Source organism: Peromyscus leucopus, chromosome 7 (genome assembly GCF_004664715.2).
Source record: "Peromyscus leucopus breed LL Stock chromosome 7, UCI_PerLeu_2.1, whole genome shotgun sequence".
Classification (NCBI taxonomy): Eukaryota; Metazoa; Chordata; class Mammalia; order Rodentia; family Cricetidae; genus Peromyscus; species Peromyscus leucopus.
The window spans coordinates 8170322-8186314 of record NC_051069.1 but is presented as its reverse complement, the minus strand read 5'-3'; the positions used below and the strand labels follow the sequence as shown (position 1 = coordinate 8186314).

Below are 15993 nucleotides of genomic sequence, written 5' to 3'. Positions count from 1 at the left end.
GCCACCTCCCGAGTCTCAGCACTGAAGTGGTTTTGCAGGCATGTTTGTAAACGTTCCCTCACCTGGTGGAGTCTCCTCTGCTTGGCAGGGCAAGGGGTCTGCAGACGTCAGAGTCAGTGAGTGTCACTCAAGCCTTCTAGTTCCCATTTTTGTGTATTTCAGCACAAGGATGGGGCAGGAGGGGGACAAGCAAAGAACAGCAGAAGGCGGGGGGGGGGGGTGTTTCAGGAAAGCAAATGGTAAAAGCCCCTCTAGGGCTTTTTATTGTCATTCTGATCACCAGATGTCCTGGAAACTGAAGCGTGTATTTGTGCCACAGTGTTGAGGCTGGGTGGGTTTATTGTGCTGAATTCTGTGGTGTGGAAAGACCTTTTCAAAGCTTGTTGGTGGGGCTGGGCTGGGGAGATGGATCGGTGAGTAAAGTGCTTACCACAAGTACGAGGACTTGAGGCCAGTCCCCAGAACATGTGACGATGCACACTTGTAATCCCAGGGATGGGGAGGTGGGGACAGATAGATCCCTGGGGCTCCATGGCCAGCCAGCATAGCCTGAGTGGTGAGTGTCAGGTCAATGAGAGATCCTGTCTTAAAAATAGAGGGGGTGGGGGCTGTGAAAACAGTCCTGGACTTCACACACACACACACACACACACACACACACACACGCACACGCACACGCACACGCACACACACACGCGCGCGCGCATACGCATTACACTACACTATACTACACATGCTTGAACACTCACTGAGTGCGTGTGATAAGATTCAGCACCAAGGACAGTGTCCATTCTAGACGCGCTGAAAGAGGATGAATGATACCCAGACACAGACCTTGGACCTGGAAGCATCCTCTAAAGTCAGAGTCCAATCTTCTTCCCCTGCTGCTCCCACAAAATGAAGGGCCTGTCTGAGTTCTGCTTGCATACCTCCAACAGGGATTTTACTATCCCCAATCCAACCCTTCCCACTGAGGTGTAGTTGGTACTTGGATGTGGTCCCTTCTGTTTCAAGTGGGAAGTCAGAAAGGTGGCTAGTCATCAAATTTGCTTAGAAATTACTAAATATTTGTGCTTGAGATATAAATCAGTTGACAGAGTACTTGGTACAAAGCCCTGTTTGACCCTCAGTGTCCCATAAATAGCATGGTGGCACACACCTATAATCCCAGCACCAGAAGGTGCCAGCGTTCAAGGTCATCTTGGCTACATAGTGATTTTGCGGCCATCCTGGGATACACAAAACTGCCTCAAAAAGGAATTGCTAAATATTTGTGACATAAGTAGAGAAAATAATATGAAAACACATCCGCCATCCAGATCAAACGAATAAGAACATCACTGTATTTGCCTCAGAGCAGTTTATGAAAAAAAAAAGACATTACAAAAATATGTTTCTCAGGCTGGCCTCAAATTCAAAGAGATCCATCTGCTTTAGCTCCCCTAGTGCTGGGACTACAGGTGTGCACCACCACACCGGACTTACAAAAATATTCTTCCTCCTGCTTCTCCTAGGCAAACACCCCATCATTTGAGCTACACCCCTAGCTGATCCTCCTAGTTTTCAATGTAAAGTGAGACATGAATTGGCAGGCTTACTTTATAGGTCTTTGGGTTGTTCGTCTACCTTCACAGCTCTCCAGTTCAAGGTATTGTCACCCTGTGTCACACGTGGAAATGCCTGGGAGATAATACCTGGGAACATCCTTTGGCTTGACCATTGTCCACACGAGAATCCTGAGTCACAGTCCAGATCCATGAGCAGCTCATGCCTGGTGTGTGTTTGTTTTAATAAGAGTCTTTCTCCTGGGCCTGCGTGATCGTGGATACCCAGCTAGAACTGCAGTAGTAACTGCCTTGAAGTCCTCTGGAATGCACCAGCTAGACACAGCTTGATCCACAGGATCATTAGGCATCAGAAGCTCAACTCCCCACCAAGACCATTCAGGCACGGAAACCCGTGATCAGCCACTTTTCATCCCCGACAACGCTTTCAGGTCTCCGTCCTTCCCACCCACCCTGGTGTTCAGTTAGCTGCCAATTAGGCTCCCAGGCTTCCCTATCCCCTGACTCTGGACAGGAGAGGATTGGGGAGCTCTCAGTTCAGGTTCAAAGGCATCTGACTATGTGCCTGGGTTTATCCTGGCTCCCTTCTCAAAGACCCAGATCCCTTTGAAAGCGAAATGCTTTAAGACTAAAAGAAAACCCCACATATTGGGGGAGGCCCACCAAGACACATTTGGTTCAAACATTTAATCCCAGTAGCCTCTGGCCTCTCAGATGTCCCAGAATGCCACTGTGGGGCAGCCTCACACTGTAGGCAGGGTAACCTCCTACTCAGCCCCCCTGGGGACTCAGCTACTAGGCACAGCAGAAAGAAGGAATGAGAGGAGAGGGTGGGGGGTGAGGGGGATGCAGAGCCACGATGCCCAGCCTTTAGGATCCTTCTTGTGTGAGCTCTTTGATATAAATCTCTGTCCCCACACCCCAGCTCTAACCTTGAAGATGCTCCATCCAGACTTCCCTTACCCCCAGGGGTGACATGGCTGTCCCAAACAAGCCTTCTTTTATGCTGTCCCCAGCACCCCTCCTTATCTAAGCCCCTCTCCCTGTGCCCCCTCTGTTCTGTCTACCAAACCCCAAACCATGCCTCTGATTGCTGCTGCCCCCACCCATGGCTGTGTGACCTTTTCCGCCTTTGGCTATCCACTCCTTAATGTCTAGTGTGACTTAGCCTTTGTCTCTATCATATGTCATTATGCCACCCTATCCCCAGCCTGAGTCCCCAGGACCCAGGGCAGGAGCCCCCTCACCTTTTCTTAGCCCTGGCTCCTCTAACCATTCCTCATATAGAGTTTTCCGATGAATTATTCATTGTGTCAACACATATTAATGTCAAGCCCCTAATACATGCCAGACAACATGTCAGGGACTGTGTGTGAGAACAAGGCCACCCTGTTCCCTTCAGCAGGTGCTCTTGGCTCACCAAACCACACAGCACTCACTTGTACACACACCTGGAACTCCCCACAGGCACAGAACCAGAGCCCCAGGATGAGCATAGGAATGAATGCCTGTCCCCAGGGCCTCCAGCACAGGGCAGACCCAGAGGGCACAGGCTAAAAGTCTGGATTCCTTGTCCCCCGAAGGGGCAGCTCTGAGGCGGTGTTCTGGACCCAACCTAACCCCAGAGGCCAGCTCCAGATGTGCTCTCCACTCCCCACTCCCTCATCTGTTTCCCTTCCCCCCCCCCCCTCTGTTTCCTGGAATCACTCTTAGGCTGTTTCTGAAGATCCCAATTCTGCTAAGAGTTACTGTCACAAGCCAGAGCTGGGACTGGGAACCCAGGCCTGTGTACCTACTGATCAAAGCAAACAGTGATAGACATGATGAATTAGAGCCAGCTGGGAACTGGACTTCTCTGAGGAGGAGGTCTTTACTCTGAGCCTTAGTATACACGGCTTTACAGAGCTAGGTGGGGTCTTCCGGGGATGCTGAGGTCTGGAAGGTGACTGAAGAATGATCAGAAGTTCACCAGCGTCCTCATCTACATAGTGAGTTTGATGCTATTCTGGCTACATGAGACCTTATCTCAAAACAAAACAACAGCATCCAAAAACATAGAGTGGGGGAGGAGCTCCAGGCAAGCGAGATGACTCAGCTGGTAAAGGCACTTGGTACCAAGCCTAATGACCTGCGTTTGATTCCCGGGACCCAATGGTAAATGGAGAGAAATGACTTCTGAAAGTTACCCTCTGACCTCCACACATACACTGCAGCATGTGTGTGTGTCCCCAACGACACACATGCATACACAGTAAATAAAGTGGTTTTCGGAAGAAAGGGTATCCAAGAAAGTGACCCGTGAACAGAGACCCAAACAAAGCCTTCTGGGAGCCGCTGTTCACGCTACCCCACTCTGTCCCTCGTGTACAACACATCGTGGGTGTTCAAATGCTTTCTTAAGTGACTGAGCAGGCACTCAGCTCCCCAGCCCTCTCCGGGCTGTGGCAGGGGTGTCTTCCTGAGCTTGTCCTTAGCGGGTCTTGGGAGCAGTCAAGTCTCTGGCTTGTGACAGTAACTCTTAGAGAGATGGGCATTTGTCACTCATCCTCAGGCCTCCTCTCTGGCAGTGACAGACGGAGCATCCTTGACTGGCAGACCAAGCTGGGAGCTGTTCTCCGAGTCTCTCTCTCACTTGGGGACAAATGGACCAAGACACAAATGAAAAGATAGAGCTGAGTGGGCTCCAGTATCCAAAAGGTGGGGGTTTCTCACCGGAAGGTGAGGGTTTCTCACTGGTAGAAGGGGAGGTTTTCTCACTGGGAGGTGACCATTGTCAATCAACTCCACCTAGAAGGGATGCTTGGGAAGTGATGGAAGACTCTGAGTCTGAGGACCAGGCTTCTACTCTCTCTGGCTGGATCCATAGCTCAGTCTATCCATCTGAGCAATGGGAACACCTTTCTCTGCTTGGAGATCTATAAGCACAGGAGGAAGTCAGAAGTACTTGCTAGATGGGCCAGGGAAGTAGCTCAGCAGATCAAATCAATTGCAGCATGAACTTGAGAACCTGAGCCTAGTCCTTGGGTCCCATGGTGGAAGGAGAGGAAGCACCCAGAGTGGTTCTCGAACCTTCCTACACCCCATGCCCATCACACACACCACACACAATCCTCCTCTCTCTCTCTCTCTCTCTCTCTCTCTCTCTCTCTCTCTCTCTCTCTCTCACTCACACACACACACACACACACACACACACGCATGCACGCACGCATGTGCACACACACACACACACAAAGTTTTTTTAAAATGTAAGTACTCACTAAATAAGCCTTGCTATTCCATAGAGAAGGTTCCAGGTGCAGTTTAAGCTGCACACATGGCTGTATGAAGTGAGGCAAGTGTCCGCTGGTTGTATTCATTTGAAAATCTCGTGGATACATGCAGTTTGGTAGCACCTGTGAGCGACATTCAGCGTACACATGTCTGCTTTGAGAGTTGACACCATGCTCCCATTGACTTCACTTTGCTGTTTCTAGCCTGTTCTTTGTGGATTTGGGTCTGCAGTAGCAGAAAGGCAGGTCCCTGAAGACAGAGACCTTCATCCACCCTAACTGCCTCTCTATGAGCACCCACTGCAGGCCAGGGCCCTGGGTGACTGCTCAAAGACAGTGGGGTAGAAGAACTTCCTCACACCACAGCAGGAAATCCCTCAGTAAGACCTGTGGAAGAACTCTCAGACACTAAGCATAGGCCTTTAAAGGCAGAAACTGGTTCAGCACACAGGCTCATCCTTTATTGCTGTGTCAAGGCCAATAGCACACGACAGTTCTGGGGCCTTGGAACTGGGTGTACGGAAACCCCACCATGCCTGGCCCACCCAGGCCCACACCTTTAGACTGTGGGCCCAGTGTGACATACATTTACTTGGGTTGATCTTGTTACTTGCTATGAGGAACCCAGGCCTGGAAGGACCAGAACCCATGACAGAGCCTCAGGGACGTCACTCAGGGATCCTCTGTGAAAAGAAGGTGGTAGAGATGGTGGCAGGGTCCTAGGGTTCAGTCCCTATGGGATACGTGTTTGGCTGTCAATGACAGCCCATGTCCTTGCCCTGTTTCTTGTGGATCATGCATCACAGTGGGGGCTCACACCGGAGACTATCACCAAGTTCTCGTCTGTGTGTGTGTGTGTCTGTCTGTCTGTCTGTCTGTCTCTCTGTCTATGTCTGTGTCTGTGTCCGTGTCCCAGCCTGAGTTTGCCTCCTGGAACCATGAAAGGCAGCGTGGGCTGGGAAGGGCAAGGGGTCCGCGGCTCCTTTGAAGGCTCTTCCAAAGAGGAACTCCCTTTGTGCACGGCGTGATCTCGGAGGCTCTCCAGGCAAATTGGGAAGATGAATCAGCTGTGGGCCCCTGTAGCTTCAAAGGCAGTGTGAGGTGGCAGATCAGGCAGGTGGAGCTCTTCTCATTAGAGCTGGGGGTGAGGGGGCTCCCAGCAGAGCTGAGGTTGAGACTGACAACCCACAGCCTGCGGCCTTGAGGGATAGCCTGCAGCCTCGGGCCCTGAGGGCTAGCCCACAGCCTTAGGTCCCGAGGGGGGAGGCAGCCCACAGCCTGCCCCTCTTTCTGTGGATGCCATTGCTGTGGAGAGCGAGGCAGAAATGGGTTAAAGCAGAGTGCTGGGGTCACCACAGGGTAGCCGCCACCCACAGGCAGGGTCTGGTTGGTACTATAGAATAGGGCCATGGTAGGAGCTACAGCAGCAGCTGTTTGAACCTCCAGGGGGGCACAGCTACTATCCAGGGCTCCACAGTCATGGATCCCTCAGCCTCTACCCTGTCAGAGCCCTTCCCTGAGGATCACAAACAGAGGGAGAGAGAGTCAGGACTTAGGTCCTCCAGTGTCCTGGCCCCATGCTTCCAAAGGCCCTCCTTGGGAGACAAGCCAGAGACCATGAGGGCCTCTGAAGTAGTGTGTGGGTGTGAGCGCAACCCACACACTGCCTAGCTTCCTGAGGACTGTGGTGTCTGCCAGAGATTGCATCTACAAGGACTTGGTTTCTTTGCCATCCAAGCGCTGTGGCACTGTGACATTCCGACATCCAGAACAGTCCCTGATAAAGAAGCGAAGTCCCCGATTACGTCGATACAGTTGATGAGTCTGACTTTCACCCCTCACCCTGTCTCCCAACCAGGCTTGTAAAGCGTCACACCCCCCTGACAGTCAGCACCTCACCTGCTGATGACCTCGGACATTAACAGACAGTGAACAAAGTAATTAGTGACTGAGGATGTCTCAGGATGTGGCCACCCCCACCACACAGTCACATACAGAGATAGGCACTTGGGACCGTGTGCATTCCAGCCTTTTGCTGTTTGGTGTGTGGGAGCACATAGGTGCTTGCCAGCATGGGCAGCTGTGTGTGGAGGCCGGGAGGCCAATGTCAAGTGTCTTCCTCCATCTCCCTTCATCACATCTTGTTTTCATCTTTAAATGTATTTTAATTATTGTGTGTGTGTGTGTGTGTGTGTGTGTGTGTGCGCGCGCGCGCGCATGTGTGTACCACAGCATGTGCCTGCTCAGAGGACGACTTGCTGGAGTCGGTTCTCTCCTTCCACCGTGTGGCTCCCAGGGATGGAGCTCAGGCCATCAGACTTGACAGCACGTGTCCTCCCTCACCTGCTGAGCCATCTCACCAACCCTCCACCTGATTTTTTGAGTCGGCGTCTCTCACTGATCCTGGGCTGTCTGTTTTGGCTAGCCTGGCTGGCCAGTGAGCCCCTGGGATCTGCTCGTCTCTGCCCCTCCAGCTCTGGGGTTAAAGGCATGCACTACCATGCCCAGCCTTTTAGATGAGTGCTGGGGATTTGAACTTGGGTCCTCATGAACTTGGGTGAGCAGCAAGCACTTTACCCACAGAGCCGTCTCCCCAGCCTCTCAATCGTTTTTTTTTATTATTATTATTACTTTTTATTTTGTAGTGCTGGAGATGGAGCCCAGGGACTTACACGCCAAAGTACGTTCCAGAGCAGCTGCTTGCACTAGCAGTGAGCTCCCTGCCCCAGCCTTGTGCAGGGTGTCCTGTGCGTAGCCTCAGCAGTGACATTTGGAAGCCCAGGCCTCATCCAGGCTTGACATCCACCCAGAGGGATGTCAGCTCCAGGAAAGCTGTATTGCCTGCCACCACTGTCTCCTGACATGTTGGTGGCTGAAATGGACATGGCTGGCTCTGCTCTGTCCTCTATCCCAGCTCCAGGACCTCTTAGTCCCCCCACAAGTGCACTGCAGGTATAGCTGTCCCCCCAAAACTAGCCAGAACCTTCGGCCCCTCTACTCCTGTGGGTCAACACTGCCTTCCTGTTTACTTGCCTGTTTCTCAAGCTGACTGTGGACTTCTCAGCCCCCCCACCCCCCCAGGACACCGTGCAGGCCCAGGAATTGTTTGATGAGTGAATGCATGATGCATGAGCCTTTCCTCTCTCCAAAGCCGGTGCACTAGGGTAGAAAGGGCCCTGGATGGAGGCAGCCCCGCTGGTCTCAATCTCTCGTTCTTTACTGTGCAGCCACTGGGGAGTCCTGTCTCCTCAGGAGATGGAGGGACGTGGAGGCGACAGTGTGCACTGGACATGGCTGTAGGGAGCGCCAGTCCATTTGGAGGTTAAGGGAGCCCCAGAGAGAGTATTTAAATTCCACAGGCAGAGTGGCCAGCGCAGCTAATGGTACATCGGTAGAAGCCTGTGCTCCCAGTGTCTGCCAAGACTGGGCACAGTGTCTGGAGTTTTCATCTACTGCACTTGGCTCTGTGAATATTTGGTTCCAACCATCTAAGTGGAAGAAGGAGTTGAGCAATGAGTCCTCTCAGAGCCAAGAGAGCCACCCTGCCCCTCCCTCCATTTCTCAAGTGGTGTAATTAGCATCACAACTTAGGGCTGGAAGAATCCCAGCACTTACCTCCTCCAGTTCCTGAATGAGGGCCCCTTTGGCATTTGGAAGGCACCTCCATTTCCAGATGCCTTCTTGAGGGGTGCTGACTCCACGACAGAAGTACCAGTCCAAGTCTGTCATTTTGCAGGTGTGAAAACCAAAGGGAGGGTGGGGGTGCCCAGGTCTGCACAGCATCAGCTGTGACTCACCCTCCAATCCTCCCTCCCTCCTAACTGCAGCCTGGGCCTAGAAGGAGCCTAGGGGTTCAGCCACTGAGAGAACCTGGCTATGCTGACTAGGACAAGGACATGTGGCCTTGCTCCCTGGGAAGTGACTGTATTTATCAGCTAGGATGGTCCTCTCTCAGGGTCCAGAGTAGCCAGCCCCTTAAACTCTGCACAGGTGGCCACTGCCCCTTGTTGGATCTCAGAACTCTAGCTGTGAAATGGGAGGGACCACCCTTCTCCCCTCATCCCCTGCCCCAACCCAGCATCCTCTTGCCTGTTTCCCTGAGAGGACCAGAAGGAAGCAGACTTCTGTTGGGCCCTCTGCCTTTGGCCATGAGTTAAATCAAAATGGTGGGCGAGAGGCTGGGGATGTGTGTGGTTCAGTCGGTAGAGAGCTTTCATAGGCTGTGTGAAGCCCTAGGTTCCGTCTAGGCACCACATAAACTAGGTGTGGAGGCACACACCTGTAACTCCAGCACTCAGCAGGTAGAGGCAGGAGGATCAGAAGATCAAGGTCATTCTCAGCTTCATGGTGGGTTTGAGGCTAGCCTGGGCTACATGAGACCCTGTCTCAAGGGAAAAGGTGAGGAGGGGAGGGCTTTGTGGGAGAGTTTCTTCGTGCCTTCCCTTGACGCCGGGCTGCAGCCAGGCTAAGGGCCACTGTCTAGGGAAAGGAACCATATATGCCATTGGGGAAGGAGGACTCTAGGCCTGCAGGCAGCTCTTTTGTGCCTAGCTGGGTGGGACTTTGGGAAGAGCATCAGAACGTAAGGACACACCCTGGCTTCCCTGCCCCAACCCAGCAAAACTTGAGAGTGGATGGAAGAAACTGGACGCAGGTGTCTAAGCCCAAGAGCGGCAGTGGAGAGCCACACTGTTGTTCCAAAGAGGAAGAAGTCAAGGAAAGCATGGAACTGTGTTTAGTTGTACCTTTAGTAAATGAGCCTCAAGGACTCAAAAGGTACTCGTGGGTGGGGATAGAGCAGCGGTAGGGGCACTTGCCCCGTGTGCTCACAACAAAACAAATCCAGACAAGACAAGAAGGGGCATGGTGGTGCACACCTTTAATCCCAGCACTCGGGAGGCAGAGACAGATGGAGCTCTGAGATCAAGGCCAGCCTGGTCTACAGCGCAAGTTCCGGGACAGCCAAAGCTACATAGAGAAACCCTATCTCAAAAGAAAAAAAAAGACATTAAAAAAATAAAAACTTGCATGTCAATAGTAATTACACATTACTTACAATAACCAAAACGTGGGCGCACTCCGTGAATGGAAAAACAAGATGTGGTGTACACAGGCAGCAGAACGCTACTCAGCCACTAAAAGAATGAGGCCAGTGTGGATGGACCTTGAAAACAAGAAGTTAAGTGAAATAAGTCAGACACAAAAGTCTGCTGCTTATAATTCCACTCATATGAATGGCTGGAGATGGTAAGTAAATGCAGGAAGAAAGATTAAGGCTTACTAAAGGCCAGGGTGGGAAGTCACTGCGATTGGTTGGTTACCGAGTGTCTCTGGAGGCAGCTGAACATGCTAGTGTTAATGTTAGCACTCGTGATGGATGCTATCAGGTTGTGTACATAAGGGATTAACATGGAATTTTATGCCACATAACACAACAGAGGAATATTAATAAGTCAATGCATTCACTGAAGAGAATAAAATGATAGGAAATAGGGTCGTCTGTGGAAAACCTGGGACCACTATTTATACAGAAACCAAACTCTAAACAAGGCACAGGTGGGAACTGGCCCTCTGCTCTTCATCATGTGGATATTTTTCTTTTTTGAGACAGTGTCTCATGTAGCCCAGGCTGGCTTCAAACTCACTGTGTAGCTGAGGATGCCTTGACCTTCTGATGCTCCTGCTTCTACCTCCTAGGTGCTGGGAATGGCAGGTGTGAACCACTGTACCCTGTTTATGCAATGTCCTCTTGCAGATCAGGAAGGCATGCTGCCAACTGAGCTAAAGCCTTAGCTGTTCTCTCTATGGATTATTAATGTTAGCTGGTCAAGCCCAGGCTAGCTGTGTCAGCAGCCCAGACTCTCCCAGTCACTTCCTGGCTGTGTGACCTGGAATAGGTTATTTAGCCTCTCTGAACCTCTCTTCCTTGTCTGAAAAATGGGGATAGTAATAACATCCATGACCCTAAGGGAGAAAAATTGACTTCGCCCTTCTGGTACACAGCCTGGTTGTATAGTAAAAGCCCCGTCAACTGTGGCTATGAACTGGGAATCCTGTCTGCAGTGAAGTCACTAGGGAAGAGAGGGGTCAAACTCTTCCCCATTGTGAGGACCTAGGAACCCAGAAGGCTGGATCCATGAGTCTGAAGGGAGGGCTGAGCTGCTGGCCAGGTACCTCTAGGTGCTCCTTAAGCCCTGGGTAGCTGCCCAGAGAAGCTGAAAATTCAGCAGAAAGCAAATATAATTAGAGAGCAGAGTCTGTGACAGGGTGAAGGGAAAACAAAACAAAAAACAAAACAGCACCCATGTACCTATGTGAGGGTTTGACATGGCCTGGCCAAATCGGACAGAGTGTATGGCTCTGCTGGGGAGCGTGAGACCTCGCTGTAATTTCGGGGTGATCGCTCTACTTGCCTTCAGCAGAGTAGATAATTGACTCTCCCGGCTCCGCCTCATTTCCCTATCATCAATGGGGAATGAGGAGTTTTTAAGTGAATTTTTCAGATAACTAAAGTTGATCACTGTGGTCCCTAACATTTTCTTCCCACTGAGTCACTCTGAGGAGAAATTTCTCTGCTGTGGGTGACACACTTCCTTGCTTCCTTGGTCAGAACGGTTTGATTCAGCCCACCTTTTCCCTGCGGGGTTGGACATGTCTGTCCATCCTCTGACAGCTGCAGGAGGCTGCACTTTCTTTGTCTCTGTGTTTTCTGTTTATTTCCATGCTTTTCTGCCTGGACATAGTGCTGTTGGGGTGTGTATGTGTGTGCACATGCACGTGTTTGTGCATATGTGTGTTTTGCACATATGTGTAGAGGCAAGAAGAGGGCATTGTGTATCTTTTGTCACTTTTTGCCTCTGTGTGTGTGTGTGTGTGTGTGTGTGTGTGTGTGTGTGGCAGAGGGGTGGTAATCAGAGGACAACTTTCCGGAATCTGTTCTCTCCTTCCAGCATGTGTGTCCTGGGGTCCTTACCGTCAGGCACCTTTGGCTGATGAGTCACCCCACTAGGCTTCACCTTAGTCTCGAGACAGTTTCTCGCTGAATCTGAAGCCAAGCTGATGGCCAGTAAGCTCTTGGGATCTGTCCGTCTCTGCCCCACAAAAGTGGGATTGCGTGCTGGGCTATTATGTGGGTGCTGGGGATTTGAACTCGGGTTCTCTTGCTTTCATGGCAAGTTCTCACTGAGCCATCTCCCTAGCCTTGCCTTGTGCTTTTAGGGGCTTCGTAAACACTGAGACACAAATATTGGCAAGTTCATATACACCTCCTTTTGTAGTGTGAGGAGCCAGAGTTGTGTTCTCGTGACTTCAACAATGTCCTAAGCCACCTTTATTCTAGCAGCGTCCCCAAGTGCTGAATTCTGCCTCCACCCCACCCCTGATGAACCATCTATCTCAAGAGAGGGCAGCTTACCTCCTAGCATGTTGTATGAAGTTTCCTGGCCAAACATGAACAAATGTCTACTCACCTGAGCTAGGGCATCAAAGGAACACATTCACAAGTGGACCAAAGTAACCATTTCACCAAAGTCCGACTTGACAAAACCAGGAGTTTAATAGGCTTACTTCCAGAACGTGAGTGAGGGGGTCACTAACAGGAGTTAGGGGGTCAAAGCCGCCACATCACTGAAAAGTCTCACCCTAGCTTGGATAGATGACAGCTTCCTCATAGCTGCATAGATGGAGTCTCCCCTTCAGTTAACCTCCCACCCAGCACCCCTCAAGACCCCAAGCATCTGGGGCAGAAGTACATGCAGCTCAGGGGGAGGTATAGGAAGGAGAAACTGGAAGCCACCCCCTCCTCTGTGAGGGGGCATCATCAGGCCCCCTGATCTTGATGGTCCCTTGCAAATGGTCACAGCTGCTGGATGAGGATGGTAATGTCTGTTTATGCTTGGAGCACAGCATTCCACAACGCAGCACTCCTAGGTACTTGGGAGATGTTGAGTTGACAAGTGAGGGGGGAAGAGGCTAAGGACAGCTACCAGACCCTGTGACCACATTCTGCCTCCCTGTCCAGGGCACGGCTTTGTCACCTACTGGGTTCGGGCTATTCCAGAAAGAATGGAGGCCACCGCCAAGCACGACAGCTCATGCCCACAATCCTAACGCTCAGGGGGCTGAGGGAAGAGTTTGAGTTGGAGGCTGACTTGAGCTGCATAGTGATATCCTCTCTCAAAATAGAAAAGAAAAACATCATGGAGGTATGGATAAGTAGCTGAAAAGCAAATGTCCCGGGATGCTCAGCAGAACATGAAGGGACTCGACTAGCTTTGGACTGACACAGTTTCACGTCCAGCGACTGTGGCCCGAAAGGTCCTGGGGGAGAGGCTTGTCTAGATCCTGAAGCTGCTCACAGTGGCGGGCAGAGAGGAAGCAGCCAGCCTCTGTGGTATCAGCCACCTGTGCTTTGCGGCTACTGTTCTCAGAACCTCCAAGCTTCCCATCTCGGACTACTCCCCGGAAGTGTCCCATGTACCTGAGCAATGACCTGAAATCAGGGGACCTCGGCTGCCCTGTTAGAACCTGAACAATCATGTAACTTCCGTGACCTTCTGTCTTCCTGTCTATAAAGTAGGGAAGAAAGTGAAGCCTGTGAGGATTAAATACTGCTCATGCCTTCCAGGATGGCACCTGGCACATGGGGAAAGTTAAATATGACTATCATTATAATGGAATCATAGCACATACACATTGAATGCTAACTACACGTGCTTGGCAATAAAGACAGAGGGGGAGTGGGGAACGGCTCACTGTTAAGCGCTTGTCTAAATCCTCAGAACTTATGTAAATGTAAATGTCTGGTGGGTGTGGAGGCGGCTTGTCCTTCCAGCTTCGGAAGGTAGAGACGGGGAATCCTAGAACAAGCTGGCCAGTGAGACTAGCCAGATCCACAGGCTCTGGGTTTGACCGATAGACCCTCCCTCATTGAGTAAGGGGGAGAGGGATTGAGAAAGGCTCCCGTCATAACCTTGGCCCTCCTTGAGTATATACATGCACAGCATGCACACATGCAGACATGCCCACACACTTGCAAACATGCATATATACATATTCAAAAATGGGAAGAAGAGATGGGAGTGTGTGCATCGTGCGACACACACACACACACACAGACACACACACACACACACACAGAGTTTGTCAGTCCTTCCACGCCCTGGAAAGGTCTCCTGGAAAGTGTGGGCAGGGGACGCTCCACTGTTGCCTCTGTCCTGTGAGCCACTGTCAGGGCGAGTGGAGGCTGTCACTCTGAGGGGACTGGGAAACAGAAGGTGGTGCCACTGATAGTTTGGCAGCCCCAGTCTGTACTTATCAATATGCAGGGCACAGATGAAGGAGTGAGCCAAGATGAGATGGTGTGTGGGAACCCGTTTTCAGGTTCCTCGTGCCTTTACCCAGCCGGTCCGCATAGAGAGGATGATTGGACCCTGGGCCTGAGTGCAGGTGTCTGAGGTGGTCCTGCACTTGGCTGTGCTGGGGGGAGGTTTTTGCTCCACCCCTTGGCCTCTCTATAAATACCCTGGGGCAGAGACAGTTGGGCCATTGGAGTAGGTTTCAGGCCCTCTCCAGGCTATCCCGTATTTTCTATCTGTCTATCTCCGCAATCTAAATCCTTCTATCTAATATTTCCTGCTGCTGGAACTCAAGAAAACTCTGGGGAACGGTGGGGTTGGTGGGTAAATGCCCCGCAGTGGTGGGCATCAGAGAATCCATGGTCCTGTCTACTGCAGGATGGATGCTGGCTTCCAGATACACTGACCCGATCAGCTATCGGGAAAGACTTGGGTAAAACCGGTGATGCTGGTGGAGCCCCAGCATATTCACAGGCTACACCAAACCCTGTCTTCTCGTGCCTGCTCATCACCAGAGTGCCACTGTGTCTCTGCTCACGGTGGCCTACCCCAAGGACACCTTTCCTATGCCACTCACTTCCCCCCTTTCCTCTGAGTATCAAAATCCTAGAAAGCTGGGGTGCAAAGGTCAGCTGGCCATCTGTGCCCACAGGCAGCAGAGGTACTCTCTGTTCCAGCTTGCCCAGGGCCGAGGTGCTCTTTGAAACAGGGGTCTTTTGGTGCTGAAAGCAAGACAGATGGTCCTCTGGCAGGCAGACAAGTGAGCCATCTTTCACTGCCCACTTGCAATGAGGAACCCTCACCTGACTGTCTTAACTGGAAGCAATCTTTCTTGCCTTCGATATTCTCAAACAGTATTTGTGCCTGTCGGTGCCTAAACTCCACTTCTGCTAAAAAAAAGCTACCCACTGTTGGTGGGAATGTAAACTTGTACAACCACTGTGGAAATCAGTATGGCGGTTTCTCAGAAAATTAGGAATCGAACTACCTCAAGACCCAGCCATACCACTCTTGGGCATATACCCAAAGAATGCTGATTCATACCATAAAGATACATGCTCAGCTATGTTCATAGCAGCACTATTTGTAATAGCCAGAACCTGGAAACAACCTAGATGCCCATCAACGGAAGAATGGATGAAAAAAATGTGGTACATATACACAATGGAGTTCTACTCAGCAGAGAAAAACAATGAAAGCATGAAATTTGCAGGCAAATGGATGGAACTAGAAAAAATCATCCTGAGTGAGGTAACCCAAACCCAGAAAGACAGTTATGGTATGTACTCACTCATTGGTGGATTCTAGATATAAAATGAACAATCAGACACAACCCATAGAACCATAAAGGCTATATATATATAGCATGGAGGTCCCTAGGACGACTGTGGCATATAATAAATTTCAGTTTTACTCAATAAAAAAAAAAAAAATCCCAGTGTTTGGGAGACATCTTATTTTTGTTGGGTCCTGAATGCACCAAGGGAGAGGGTCAAAGTAGGAGATGACAACAGGTTAGGTAACCTTCCTGTGGTTCTGGGCCACTCTATCCCTTTCCATGGCTTAGAATGCGGGTTTCCGGAGAGCCATCCGTCTTGAAAACATTTAATTACAGGGAAAGATCTCCAAGGCTGTCTGTTACCTCCCAGGGATACATTTTCTCCCCTGCTCTTTCTGAAGGAGCTTGGGCAGTGAGGAAATGGACCTGAAGCAGCATCTAGGGGGCTGGAGGGATTCCTGGCAGGGAGGAAGAAGGAAGGGAGAGCAGAGAGGTGGAGCCAGGGGTGGGTACGGTGAGTC

General features: G+C 51.0%; 1 protein-coding gene across 1 annotated transcript in view; it reads left to right on the top strand.

Annotated features, from left to right (window-relative positions):
• Positions 1 to 15993, top strand: part of Megf11 (multiple EGF like domains 11) — a 326646-nt gene that overhangs the window by 234050 nt on the left and 76603 nt on the right.